This window comes from Eptesicus fuscus, chromosome 18, assembly GCF_027574615.1.
Source record: "Eptesicus fuscus isolate TK198812 chromosome 18, DD_ASM_mEF_20220401, whole genome shotgun sequence".
NCBI classification, from domain to species: domain Eukaryota; kingdom Metazoa; phylum Chordata; class Mammalia; order Chiroptera; family Vespertilionidae; genus Eptesicus; species Eptesicus fuscus.
The window spans coordinates 21,353,370-21,365,992 of NC_072490.1; the positions used below are offsets into that span (position 1 = coordinate 21,353,370).

At 41.6% G+C, this 12,623-nt stretch overlaps 1 long non-coding RNA gene across 3 annotated transcripts in view; it reads right to left on the reverse strand.

Annotated features, from left to right (window-relative positions):
* The window catches only part of LOC114235163 (uncharacterized), a 138,365-nt gene that overhangs the window by 121,818 nt on the left and 3,924 nt on the right, over nt 1-12,623 (reverse strand). The gene's annotated exons all lie outside the window — the stretch shown is intronic.

A 12,623-nucleotide genomic window follows, 5' to 3' on the forward strand; every position in this document is an offset into this window, starting at 1 on the left:
AATCCTTGTTAGACTTTCGTCAGGCATCTCCATTGAAGTTTTTCTTTAAGGCATTCAGCATGCCACCCTTCACAGAAATTTTTCCCATTCTAATGAAAAGATTAATGTACTCTTCAGAAGATTCATTTTTTAAAAATTCATTTCTGCAAATAGAAGATACCAGCCTTCTCTGACTTCATTTGTAGTCAAATGTAAGGCCCTTTACACTCACTGTCTCCCAGGATAATTAGCAAGAAAAAGTAATTTAAAACAACACAAATGCCAAAGAACAATAAGAAAGACTGGTCATCTTCCCTGTTTAAGTTATACTTCCTAATGTCTCTGCTGTCGTTTGGGATGTGTGAACCATACTGATAAATAGATGAAAAAGCTGTGTGTGGTCACACAATCATAATGGTCAGTGCAGGACAATGGATAAGGGAGAATGAGACAGACCAAGGAACAAAGAAAGGGACTAAAGGCAAAATAGACTTCTTTCTTTCCATTAATCACAAGAGCCTTTGCTTCTGTCTTCCCCATGACACACAATTCCCCTCCAAACCTGAAAATTATATCTAAGAATAAAAAGTGCATTTTAGTCTGGAGTCACCTTGTCATCAACCAAAGGAACAATCACCCACAGTAACTGGGCCAGAGACTAGGTGGAAGGGAGGTTGCGTTTTTATTCTCCTCTAGGGGAAAGGACAGCTGCTGTCACCGACATCTCCAAGTAGCAGCCACTGCATTGAGAATGGGATGACCCCAAATAGAGCTAGAGAGTGATGCTGCTATATACCAATGACAGAAATACAAATAATTTGTATTTTTTGTGGGGGTTTGTTCAGTTTTATCAAGATATAATTGATATACATCACTGTATAAGTTTAGGGTGTACAGGATAATGGTTTAACTTACATATATTTCCTGTGTATTGATTACACAATTAAGAAAAGAAGTTATGCCCTAGCTGGTTTGGCTCAGTGGATAGAGCATCGGCCTGGAGACTGAAGGGTCCCGGGTTCGATTCCAGTCAAAGGCACATGCCCAGGTTGTGGGCTCGATCCCCAGTAGGGGACGTGCAGGAAGCAGCCAATCAATGATTCTCTCTCATCGTTGATGTTTCTATCTCTCTCTCTCTCTCCCTTCCTCTCTGAAATCAATAAAAATATATTTTAAAAAATAATGAATGAGTTTATAAAAAAAAGAAAAGAAGTTATCATAGGGAATAATTTTAATAAAGTCTTAAAAGAAACCCAAGCTATCCTAACCCCTCCTTCTCCACCACAGCTATGAGGAAGTTATTGCCTAGCAAGCCACAGTCTCCCTCCTATCAAGGAAGAGAAAAGATAATTAACAGCATCATGCAGTCGCAAGGTCAGAGCTCACACACAGCAGGCCTGCTGTTTGTTAGAGCCAGTCTCTCCAATGATTTGATCGGGCAGATCCAGGAACTTGCCATCTAGACTTGTGAGTCCCTTCTGACTGATTTCCACCTTACTGATAGACACTACTCAGTTCAACACTGACCAAGCACCCACTACCAGTGATGTAATCTCTGCCACTGTTAGTTCCTAGCCTAGGAGACTATTGGCTAAACAATTACAGTAAACTATAACAGGGATATAACCAATGTCAATACAGGGTGTCCCCAGAAGAATAGCCTTGAGTATGTGGAAGGAAGAATAAGAAAGTCTTCCCAGGAGAAAGAGGCGGGGGGCGGGGGGGGAGGTAGGGGGGAAAGAAGGAGGAACGGAGATGCCTGAGGTCAATCTTAAAGGATAAGTGGGAATGAGGCAGCAGGATGGGAGGCAGACAACTTGACAGAGAAGATGGCTTCTACAAAGACATAAAGGCAAGAGATCGACATGGTGCTTCTCAGACAGTCAGGTAAACAGAAATCCCTGGAAGAGCTTGTTAAAACACAGGTTCTGATTCAGGAGGGCAGGGTGAGACCTGAGCTTCTGCATTTTTAACAAGCTCTCAGGCGAGGCCAACGCCGCTGATGGGAGGACACATTTGCTGGGTAGAGAACCACACTTGGGAGTAGCCAGGGGCTACAGCAGTCCATTTCCAAACTCTGCTGCATATTGGAATCATCTGGAAATTCTAAAAAACAACTGATGCCTCGCTCCACCCCAGATATTGCTGATATACCTAAGAGTATGGGATGCAACCTGAGCATCAGGATTTTTTTAATCTCCCCTACATTTTTCTAGTATTCAACAACATTTTGAAGTTTCTGGCATTCAAAGGGCCAAAAGAGGGCCCAATGCCTATGGAGAATTGTAGCAAAATGTAATGGGAGAGGTCAGTAGATGCCAATTATAAAGAATGCCCCCCTCCAAATTTCCACACTAAAAAGTCTGGATATATCTCGACATAGAGATAGATAAACATAGAAAAAGATAGATGATAGGTAGATAGATAGATAGATAGATAATAGATAGATAGATAGATAGATAGATAGATAGATAGATAGATATATCCCACTGCTTGTAAAGATCTCTTTTCTTGAATAGCTAATAGACATCTCATACTATTCTGTAAAAATCCAAGCTCCAGATTTCCACTCTCACTCCCACTGGAAAAAGCTCTTTTCCACTTTTAGTCTCTCCCATCTCATTCTCAGCTTCCTGGCACTCTAGAAATAACCCTTGAATCTCATACTCCATATCTAAACTGACAGCAAATCCGGTTGGTTATACCTTCAAAATAGATCCAGAATTGTTTGGGATTTTTTCAAAATAAAATGGTAGGGGAAAACTGGGTGGGTTATAGATGAAAAATAATTAGACCTAATAATTGAATTTCTTAGAAATAATTAATAAAAATAATTAATAAAAATAATTAATAAAAATAATAAGTTAATCATGTTTTGAAGTTGCAAGAATTTATTATATTCTCTCAATTTTTAATATATTCAAAGGTTTCCACCATGAAAAGTTTGCATATAGCTTTTCACCATCTTCATCACCACCTTGATGGTCTAAGCCACCAGCTCATACATGGATTATTATAAGTGCTCTTTAATTGCCTCCAAACCCCTATCTAATGGGCTTTTAGTCTTGCTCCATTTCCTCAACAAAGCAGCAGAGGCATCCAGTTAAGAAGGTTCATATTACTCCTCTGCTCAAAAGTCTCCAACAGCTTCTCCCCTCCCAGGAAAAACCAAAGCCTGCATTGCGGCCCATCATCTGCACCATCCCGTCCCCATTTCTTCTTACCCGTTTGGTCTTATTTCCTACTTATTTCTCTCTTGTAAACACATGCACCTTCTTACTTTTTCATCAAAACATGCTGCACATCCCCCCTTACTGCCTTTGAGGGGTTTTCCCCTCCACCTGCAAACCCTGTCCTCACCTCCTTCGGGTCCTCACTCCAATGCCATTTCCTTTATGAGGCTTCCCTGACTTCCATTTAAAGCCCTGCCTCCAGCACTTCCTTCCTTGCTTTATTTTTCACACATACTTATCATGAGTTGACACATATTACACATATCTGTTGCACATATTAATTCAGTTACTTTCTATCTCCTCTATTGCCCTCTATCCTGCCTGCCCTACCATAGCCAACTAGAATATAAGCTCCGTAAAAACAGTGATTTGTTTACTACCTGATTCCAAGCCCCTTAAATAAGTTGTCTGGTCAGTGGTAGTTTCTCTATATTTATTTGTCGACTGGCTGGATGATTCAATTAATCAACTAACATTCATCCTGGCCATGTTGGATAAGAGATTTTTTTTTGGATAAGATTTTTTTGGATAATATTGTTTTTGTTGGATAAGATTTTTTTTTTTTTACTCCACATAAAGACTTGGTATAGTGTGCCACAGTATCAGAAGTGGTAGCTCTTACATATTTCCCTCTAGTAGCAGTTGGCAAATTTTTTTTATAAAGGGCCAGCCTTTCCTTGGGAGTCATACAACCTCTGCTATAACTACTCAACTCTGCTGAGATAGCACAAAAGGAGCCATAGACTATAGAGAAGCACCAGGGCATGGTTCTGCTCCAGTAAAACTTTACCTACAGATTTGGCCCCATGGGTTGCGGTGTGCTAGCCCCACCTTGTAGCAGAGCTTCCCAGTTTTGTTACTGAGATTAGTGCAAAAGAATTGCCTATCTCATGTCAAACAATGAAACCATGAAACCGAAAGCAGTAGAAATAATCAATCACTCAAAATAAATGAAGTAACTTCAAAACAATAAAAGGTTAAAGTAAGCAATTCACTCAAGATTCAGTAAGGCATTTTGTCATAGTTTGATAACACTTTGAATTTCTTAGAAATAATGAGGCATCTGACAGTTAATAATGTTTTTTTAATCCTCACCCGAGGATATTTTTTCATTGATTTTTAGAGAGAGGGGAAGACAGAGAGAAACAGCAATGTGAGAGAAACACATCGATCGGTTGCCTACTGCATGTGTCCTGACCAGAGCCTGAACCAGGAAGGAGCCTGCAATCCAAACGAGGTACGTGCCCTTGACCAGAATCGAACCTGGGATCCCCTCCATCTGCAGGCCAACGCTTCATCCACTGAGCCAAACCAGTTAGTACTGATAAAGTTTTGATGAAATATGGTAGATTCTTTTCCCTTTAAAATACTTAAAATAGTTTCTATTCCCTGCACCTTAACTAACATAATGCACATTTATCTAACCTGCCTAGAAGAATTTGTGTATATTCTATCTATAACACTCTATTGATCTATCAGTAAATTAGATAGATGATAGACAGATAGGTAGGTAGGTAGATAGATAGATAGATAGATAGATAGATAGATAGAATAACTTGCTCTTTTGAATCAAAGTTAATTCCTGAGTTTCTTAATATAATTGTTACTACAATTCTTCTTAATATAATTGTTTAAAATTACTTTATCTTATTTAGAATCTTTTTAGTGAGCAAATTTAGGTTATCTATTTTATAAAATCTGCTTTATCCACCTTTTTTAAACCCGGGACTAATTTGCCTATCTCTAGTTTTCTTATTTCCCTGCAGGATAACCAATACTGGATCAGTAATCTAAACTGCAGCTTCTTTCAATATTATCAAATATTATCCTTTATCAGTAAGAAAGCAGATTCATTTAGGATATTAGAGTATGCAACATGTAGGACTATCTCTGGCAAAATGGTCCACTCATAGCAATACATACTGAGAGGGGAAGAAGCCAGAAATGCATGAGATTTGTGCACTAAAGCAGAACAAGAGTTGAGGGAATAACTCAAAACAGGCTTTCACTTCAAATAACCCGCCAGATGTCCAAAAGCAAAATTAAAGTAACTGCATCACAATTTCCAATTAGATCTATTTTCCAGTGTATTAATTCTGTCTTTAGCTGGGTCAAAGCTACTTTTTAATCTGTCCACTGAGTTTTTATTTTTTTTATTTTTTTAAATATATTTTATTGATTTTTTACAGAGAGGAAGAGAGAGGGATAGAGAGCAGAAACATCGATGAGAGAGAAACATCAATCAGCCACCTCTTGCACACCCCCTACTGGGGATGTGCCCGCAACCAAGACACATGCCCTTGACCGGAATCGAACCTGGGACCCTTGAGTCCGCAGGCCGACGCCCTATCCACTGAGCCAAACCGGCTTCGGCTGTCCACTGAATTTTTAATGTCAGTGGCTATATTTTCCATTTTTAAAAGTTCTATTTGGTTGTATTTGTTTCTTTTTTTCAAGTCTTCTTGATCTTTTTCATGGTGTCTGCTTCTTTTTCATGGTTTTTATTCCAATTATATCCTTAACTATTTTAAGCACACATTTTTTTCTTTACTACCCAGAGTTCTTTTATATAAAGTTCTTGATAGTATACTACTGCTGCTTATTGAGTATGCTGACTCTCACTGGTGGCATGTTGTTTCCTTTGTGCTCTGTAATTTTGTATTGTGAACTCTTCAGCACCCTTCAGAACTCTACTGCTGGGAATCTTGTACTCTCTGGATTAAGGGAGTTCCTCCAGAGAAGTTTTACATTTACTTTGCCAAATGCCCAGGGTTTTCACAATCTCACACCTTTCATGTTAACTTATTGGCATAAAGTTCCCAGAACCATACAGATACAAATATTGTAATACCAACTCAATAGGGATATAGTTATAGATTTTCAAGAAAGTTTTTTTCTATCTAAAATCTAAAGGAAGGCATGCAAATATTCTTCAGACACTATTCTGTACCAGTGACTAGATAGTTTTGCTGGAGTGACTCTTCAAAGGCCCCAGCTTTCTATGGGGATGTCAGATGCAATCTTAAACTCATGGAATCCCACAGCATTTTCTCCTATTCCTGTGTAGGCACTAAGATCTAAACCTCTGTGTGACTGAGACAAGATTCCATCTCCCTCTCCTGAACCCACTCCTCAGCTGTCACACCATCTAGTGTAGTTTGGCTCTCGTTTTCAGTGTATACTTCCTTTTTAGCCCATTGGGAATTTCCTTACGTGCTTTCTAGCTCAGCTACACATTTAAAAATTATATTTCTTTTACATTTTATCTAGCAGGTGTATTTTATAACAGGAAGATTTCTGGGTAATCTAGTTTGCCATACTGCCAGAAATAGCAGTAGCAAATGTTAGCATGCTGCCATAAATAATAGTAGGATGTATTAAAACTAAGCATCTCAAACCTGAAGAAAAGCCATTACAATTTTTCAGGGATTGATAAAGTCATGCAACACTAAATATAGGATTTTACAAAGTGTCGTGAAATGTGGTAATAAATATTTAGAAGCTTCTTTTGAGGTTTCTGATTCTAAAGCAAAGGTAAAAAGTACAGCCACGACCATTGGGGAAACAGTTGCTCTGTACAGTTAAAATGGCTGAAATAATACTCCCCAAAAAGCATGTGGTGAGACCTAAAATGTATATCTTTGTCAGCAAATATTGTTGGATGATATGTGGAAAGCGTTATAGAAGAATGAAGAAACAAATGTTGGAACAAATTACACAGTGTTGAAGGTTTGCTGTATATGTGAATGAAGAACTGATGTTTCTAACACATTTCGCCTTATGATATTCTCTGGATTCTGTTTCCAATAATAAAATACATAAATACCATTTTTTGTGAGCCACTATAAAAAAGGACCAAATAATATTTTCCTTTAATAATAACTAACTTCTTTTAGAAAAATTACGATATGTGGAAAATTGTGGGCAACTATTTGGAGTAAAAAATTCCCAAGCAAGGATACAGATAAAGGCCCCCACATGAAATACACTCCAGCCGTTTACAGGCAAGCTATTGCAGCAAAGATGGGGAAGTCACAAGAGAGCGAAGTGCTCCAGAAGATCATGGGTGAGGTTAGCTTTATAAAACAAGACATTTAAAAATAGAGGGGGCTCCTTGCAGTCCTTCACAGAGGGCAAATTTCTTAGATCAGGTTCCCTGGAAAGCAGATGCTGAGGAGAGTTGCATATAGAAATTTTACTGGCGAGTGTTCTCAGGATCAACTATCTGGGAAGTGAAGTAGACAGGATTAGGCAGAGGGGAGAATTGAACTGAGATACCACCATGTCCTCAATCAATCCCATGGAGAGCTCTTTACCAAGTTCCCCAGTGAAAAAGTTTCAATATCTGACCACCCCAATCTGACTCTTCAGTAAGGCAAAACTTACTTCCTCAACTCACATTTACACGCTCCCAGTCAGAGTTAGCTGACCACTGTTAATAGGAATAATTCACTATGTAATGTTCTGCAACAAGTCAATTTAATTGTATAATCTACATCTAGAGTTAACCATTTTTTATTTTAATTACAACTCCATACTATATCGTGACCAAAAGCTGATGCTATTAATACACACTGCATTTCTCCAAGCCAGTGTGGCTCAAAGATTGAGCATCAACCCATGAACCAGGAGGTCACGGTTTGATTCCCGGTCAGAGCACATGCCCAGGTTGTGGGCTTGATCCCCAGTATGGGGCATGCAAGAGGCAGCTGGTCAATGTTTCTCTCTTATCATTGATGTTTCTATCTCTCTCTCTGTCCCACTTCCTCTCTGAAATCAATAAAAATATATTTAAATAAATAAATAAATACAAATAAATAAACACTGCATTTCTATTTGAGCAACGTAATATTTAGAACACAAAAATGCTGGAAAATAATTCTCTTTTTTTCCCTATTGTTACACATTGCACATGAAGCTGATAAATTTCATTTGAAACTAGCCATTCTATATAATCTACACTAATAAAAGAGAAACATGCAAATTAACCATCACCCTGCTACGCCAAGACACATTCACCAGCCAATCAGTAGCAAGTATGCAAATTAACCCAACCAAGATGGCGGCTGGCCACGGAGCTGGAGCAAGCAGGAGGCTTAGGTTGCCCCCAGCGATGGAGGAAGCCAAGCTTCCCACACGCCCTGGCCTGCCCTAACTTCCGCTCAAGGCTACAAGGTTTCAATTATAGAAGATAAATAAATACTAGATACTTGCTTCCAGCCTGCCCTGGCCTCCGCTCAAGGAGGCACTGAAAAAAAAAAGAAAAAGAAAAAAAGGAGGAGCTGGGACCTTGGGTCGCTGGGGGGGTGATCAGGCCAGGATGGGATGGCAGGAGCTGTTGGGGGTAAGCAGACCAGCAGGGGGGCCAGTTGGGGGTGAGCAGACCATCAGTGAGGGTCAGTTGGAGGTGATCAGGACAGCGGGGGGGGGGGGCAGTTTGGAGTGAGCAGGCCAGCAGGAGGACAGTTGGGGGTGAGCAGGCCAGTGGGGAGGGCAAGTGGGGGTGAGCAGACCAGCAGGGGGGTAAGTTGGGGGTGATCAGGCTGGCGGCAGGGAGCAATTGGGGGCAAGCAGGCCGGCAGGCAGAGTGGTTAGGGGCAATCAGGCAGGCAGGCAGGAAGGTGAGCAACTGGAGCCAGGAGTCCCGGATTGTGAGAGGGATGTCCAACTGCCAGTTTAGGCCCAAACCCTGTAAACCGGCAGTAGGACATCCTTCGAGGGGTCCCAGATTGGAAAGGGTGCAGGACGGCTGAGGAACACTCCCTCACTGTGCACGAATTTCATGCACCAGGCCACTAGTCCTATATAATAAAGAGGTAATATGCAAATTGACTATCACTCCAACACACAAGGTGGCCACCCCCATGTGGTCAAAGATGGCCACCACAAGATGACCAGCAGGGGAGGGAGGGCAGTTGTGGGCGTTCAGGCCAGCAGGGGAGGGCAATTGGGAGAGACTAGGCCTGAAAGGGAGGGGCAGTTGGGGGTGACCAGGCCTGCAGGGGAGGACAGTTGGAGGGGACCCAGGCCTGCAGGGGAGGGCAGTTGGGGAGGACCAGGCCTGCAGGGGAGGGCAGTTGGGAGGGACCAGGCCTGCAGGGGAGGGCAGTTGGGGTTGACCAGGCTGGCAGGGGAGGGCAGTTGGGAGTGACCAGGCCTGCAGGGGAGGGCAGTTGGGGTTGACCAGGCTGGCAGGGGAGGGCAGTTGGGAGTGACCAGGCCTGCAGGGGAGGGCAGTTGGGAGGGACAGGCCTGCAGGGGAGGGCAGTTGGGATGGGACCAGGCATGCAGGGGAGGGCAATTGGGGGCAACCAGGCCAGCAGGGGAGGGCAGTTAGGGGTGACTGAGCCGGCAGGAGAGGATAGCCTGCAGGGGAGCAGTTAGGCATCGATGAGGCTGGCAGGGGAGTGGTTAGGGGGTGATCAGGCAGGCAGGCAAGCAGTTGGGAGCCAACAGTCCTGGATTGTGAGAGGGATGTCTGACTGCCCATTTAGGCCCAATCCCACCGGGCAGTTGGACATCCCTTGAGGGGTCCCAGATTGGAGAGGGTACAGGCTGGGCTGAGAGACACCCCCCCTTGCATGAATTTCATGCACCAGGCCTCTAGTCTATATAATAAAGAGGTAATATGCTAATTGGTCCTAATGGTGTCACAGTCATGACCAGGCTGTGCGTGCACAGGAGCTGGTGGGCAGGGATGGGGGCAGGGACTTGTACCACCAGGACGTGAGGCTGCCGCAGGGGGTGGCCCCCTGGCAGAGGCACACACAGGCCCATGGCACCACCCGGCCCGGAGCGGGTGCATCAGGACGGGGGTGGGGCCTTGGCAGAGAGCTCTTAGCACTCCTGCGCCAGGGTCTGAAGACACGGAGAGAAAGGGAGAGCACATAGGCAGTTAGGGGGTTTAGGCCAGGAGGGGTGAGCTGATAGGCAATTAGGGGGACCAGGCCAGGAGGAGAGTACAGATAGGCAGTTAGGGGGATCAGACTAGGAGGGGAGAGCAGTTAGGGGGATCAGGCCGGCAGGGGAGAACAGTTAGGCAGTTAGGGGGATCAGGCCAGGAGGGGAGAGCAGTTAGGGCCATCAGGCCAGCAGGAGAGCAGTTAGGAGCATCAGGCAGGCAGATGAGCGCTTAGGAGCCAGTGGTTCTGAATTGTGAGAGGGATCCCAGATAGAGAGGGTGCAGGCCAGGCTGAGGGACCCTCCCTGCCCCCCATGTATGAATTTCGTGCACCGGGCCACTAGTGCTAATATAATAGGACTGCCATAGAAAATCTAAGAATTAATTAGTTTGGGGTTTTGCAACTGTATGGGCACCTCTTGACTACTCTAGAAATCATATTCTAGTTGTTGTACCTCCTTTGCAATTTGCTTCTTTCTCTAACACACAGTGCCATCTTAAGGCAAAACTTATCTTCTCTCAGTGCACATTTCCATTCTAGACTTTCAGCAGTCATAGGGCCAAGAAAAATTCTGTTTATTTGAAGAAAGTTGTTCACAAAAGAAATTAGAAAATAATATCAAAAGAATAAACCACAAGGTTTATTTTGTATAACAGAAATGAACGTAGAATGTTTCTAAGCAAAATATATAATTGAGTGTGTATGATTCACAGGTTGTTTTTTTTTAATGAAAAGCTATATCAGAGTTTTGATCTTTGTGTACTTACAATTAATTTGAATTAATAAAAAATGATGTGAGAAGATATTGGAAGAAGAGAGCAAATGAAACTTCAGACTCTGTTGTTTCTATCTCTCCCTTGTGCTAGAATAATTAGCCATATAGCTCTGTAATGAGTAGTTAAATTAGGTGAGATAAGGTGGTTAATAAGGTGAGGCAGGAACATGCTGGGGGTGGGGGGAGAATATAAGAAATCACTTCAAGAAACTGTGAGACCTTCAATAAATCATTTAACCTCCAAAATCTATTATTTGAAGGAGATTGAGCTAAACAAACTAATTTTATTCCAAATTTAAGATTCTTTTTATTTCTTTAATGCTCTTAACTGTTTTACTTATACATAAGTGTTTACTAGTTCATTACATCAACACATAAAGTCAAACAGCATTAAAATAGTATAACATTATGTTCTGTGTTAATAGCATAAAGCTTTAATAAAAATGACCCATCTCTGGCATGTGTGCACTCCCTCCCCTATGGCATACCTATGACAGTCACAATAACTTGACAAGGACATTATTTCCCTTGAGAGAGTACTAACTCAGAATTCTTCTCAACACAAAATTCAACAATCATTGCTTCATTCGTTTGTTCATTCATTCATACAACAAATATTTATTTTGTGCCTCTTCAGGGATCCCATATAAAACAAAATAGACACGGGTCCTGTCCTCCTAGAGCTCATGCCTTTTAGGAAAGACAGACACTGAAACAAATAAGTTCAGCATGATAAAAATGTGGCATGAAAAATAAAACCTTTTTTACTATAATTGGTTTTGGACTTAGACTCTGCTTAAGCTCCAAGCTTAAGAAAATATGTCCTGGAATTTACATAGTTCCCTATACAAGGCCTTCCATGTACATTAACCATTCCTGTGAAAAGGAGGTTTGAAATGTTCATTATAACCGAGCACACTGCTACCTTAACAATATAGAAATTCTATTATTAAGGGAAAAGAGAAGAAGAGATATCAGGTAGGCAAGAGTAGTCTCTTAGTTTTTAAAAATGCATTTGTTCTGTGAATGAATAAAATCTTCATTAAAGTCACTCCACCACTTCAATTTCCTCAACTAGCAACATTCATTTTCTTTTCTTTTTTTTCCCCACCCAAGGAGTGAGGATATTTTTTTCACTGATTTTTAGAGAGTGGAAGGGAGGAGAGAGGGGAAGCAATAAAGAGAAACACCGATGTGTGAGATACCCAGACTAGGGGCGGAATCAAAACGTAAGCCAGGTAGGTGCCACTGACCAGGAAATGAACCTGCAACCCTCTGGTGTGAAGGCCAACGTTCTAACCACTGAGCATGCCTGCCAGGGCGAAACATTCATTTTCTTTTCTTTTTTTTAAGTTCTGTGAAATAACTACTTTTTAAAATGTATCTTTATTGTTGAAAGTGTTACAGATTTCCCCTTTTTTCCCCCATTGACCCCTTCTAACTCTCCCCCGCCCCCTGCAACATTCATTTTCTAACTCTGTCTTGGTAATGTTCGTTTCCTTATTATCTTAGGTCATTAGCTTCCTTTGTTATTAAATAATTATTACATAACTTCCTGTTATGTAACAAGTCTGTACCTTGTTTTCTCAACTAGATTAAGTCCTATGTATACCTTTTCCTCTTTATTTATGGAATATTATCAGTGTGCTATGAATGATTTCTCTTAATATGTGTGTTTGTTCATTCCGGCTGCTATACCAAAATACCATAGTGGCTTACACAATAGAAATTTAT